General features: G+C 32.3%; 1 protein-coding gene across 44 annotated transcripts in view; it reads left to right on the top strand.

The window, feature by feature from the left end:
* Positions 1-2718, top strand: part of LOC106871604 (titin) — a 454558-nt gene that overhangs the window by 318109 nt on the left and 133731 nt on the right. The gene's annotated exons all lie outside the window — the stretch shown is intronic.

The raw sequence follows: 2718 nt of genomic DNA on the forward strand, positions 1-2718 counted from the left end.
TATATATATATATATATATATATATATATATATGTGTGTGTGTGTGTGTGTATATGTTTGCGTATATGCATACATATATACATAACATTATTAAAGCCTATTTCTATTCTTGAAACATATTTAGCTCTGTAGTAAAATAAATATTGATGTTGTGACCCCAAACCCCACAAAAAAACAAGTTTCCGGCAAATGACTTAGAAGGTCTTCAACAACAATACTGTTATGTATGTTATAAGCACATAAAAATGATTACAAAAACAGATTTTTATGGTTGTCATGGAGTGTACCATTTTCATTTATTTTACACACACATACACTCATGCACGTTTGTATCATAAACATACATGACTCTTTCAAATGTCTGAGAGAATATGAGTGAAGGAATATTGTCTCATGGTTGTAGTTTGTACATTTTATCATTAGAAGACTTCAAATAATAAAATAGAGGTATGTGTGTGCGTGTTCAGTTATTGATTAACCCAAGTCATAGCTGATAAAGCAAACCAAAGAACTGTGTCTATCTTTAATTTGGACATAATGTATTTAAGACTACATTATCCAATTGGTGCATTTTTTTTATCATGTGGTATGAAGAAATTTGGCTACTGTTTTTAGCAAAACGTGTGACCATGTAGGAGTTCCCTTGTGCTTGTGAGGGTGAAAGAGTAAACATTCCAAGTTCAGGAGCAATTACCAAAAATAACATGTGGAAATTGAAAGTATCCCATCGTATATGTATGTGTGTGCATGTACATATGATTGTGTTTATATTTCAGCTCTATGAAACAAGGTATGAGCTGTGTTGCTGCTGTCACTTTTGTCAACAAATCATCAGCTCCCTTCATGCCTTCAAACATGTGTGGATTTAGAGATCCCACACTTGAAACTCAGTTAAGAGTTAATAACAGGAAGGGCATCCAGCTGTAAAGAAATGTCTCAATAACATTTAGCCCATGCTAGCATGGAAAAACAAACATGAACAATTGAAAGAAAGAATTTGTTGGTTTAAACCTAGTATAACATGGATATATAATACTCTGATTCATTCAGAGTTGTATTGTTATAGAAGGCCAGATGCAGGTCCACTGGCTAAAACACTTGTGATTATAATAAGATGAGGACACTGGTCCGAATATATCAATGTACAATGACAATTATTCCTCATCTCAGAAAATTAGACAAAATTTAATATAGAGCATTTTGTTACTTTCATATATTTTTATTTACGTTTTTAATTTATTATGCATAACAAAGCAAATAACTGACTAATTTATAGATAAATAGTGCAGCTTATATTACTATTTTCACCATAACTGCATGAAACCAGTTAAACCCCTCTAATTGATGTTTATTGGCAGAAGTTTAACTTTTTAAAGCATGTCTAATTCTTTTTACTGATGGAACAGTTTTAGTCAACCTAAGGTCACACACATTCTAGTCATGACCATTCAGTCTTATTGTCTGACATAATATATTTCAGACCACATTACTCTCAGTGTGACCTTTGGAGGGAGTAGGTGCCAGTGGGATGTAACTTGAGGGGGATTTGACTACTTTTTCTAGCAGGTTGAACAGCCATTAAGTAACGGGCTTGAGTATGTCTTGTAATTCTGTTTGGCACAATTCCTTGGAGATGCTGAAATGACCAAGTGGATAAATTACTAAACTGCCAGAAACAAGCAAGCATGACTGTGGTGAAGACATTCACTTCCCAATCACATGGTTTCAGATTCAGTCCCACTGCATGGTACCTTGAATATGAGTCTTCCATAGCCCTTAGCTGATCAGATCCTTGTAAGTGGATGTGATTGATGGAAACTGAAAGAAGTGAATTATACAAGTGTGCATGTCTTTCTGACATCACATAATCATCGTAAACAAACATACAAGTGGTGTCCTTCGTTTTCAATCTTCAGTAAAAACATGTCTGGCCATGGAGAAATATTACCTTGCTTGGAAACAGGTAGATGTTGGTGACAGGAACTGCCCGTCCAGCTGCAGAAAATCTGCCTTAACAAGTTTCATGTGGCCCATGTGCAATCATGGAAAAGTAGACATTAAAGCAATAATTTATATATATATATATAAAATGCATGTATATATACATAAAGTATAGGTTATCTGGAAATGATCAATGTTTGAATCAGTTGAAATCTACTGTATCAGATAAATACCTGAGGAATAAGGTTGATAGTCCAAATAATTTTACAGTAATAACTCATTTCAAATTTTCTTTGAAATTGTAGCAAGAATTATTATTTTCTTGCCAATATCTGCTATAAAACTACATTATCTAAAGATTTTGATATCTAAAAGCATGACATAGTATTGAAAGCATGGAATGCTTTTTAAGAAGCTTTATAATTCTATCTTTTTTATAAATATTATCTATATATACACCAACATTGCAACTACTAAGTATTACTAAGATTTTTCTAATGTTTTTGTGACAGTTATTGGAAGGTGATGAAAGTCCAGAATGTAGTGGAGGATAAGGTTCTACAAATATTTGATTGAACTCTCTCTACACTCGGCACTATTTTCTTTCATCAGTTTTCTATAACTATGATTGAATGACAATGCTTCAAGTAAAATGATAAGATTAGTTATTTTTATCTTTATTTCACTAAATATTATCCGTTCTACCTCTTATATATATATATATATATATATATATATATATATATATATATACACACACACACACACACACACACA

Source organism: Octopus bimaculoides, chromosome 4 (genome assembly GCF_001194135.2).
Source record: "Octopus bimaculoides isolate UCB-OBI-ISO-001 chromosome 4, ASM119413v2, whole genome shotgun sequence".
Taxonomy (NCBI): Eukaryota; Metazoa; Mollusca; class Cephalopoda; order Octopoda; family Octopodidae; genus Octopus; species Octopus bimaculoides.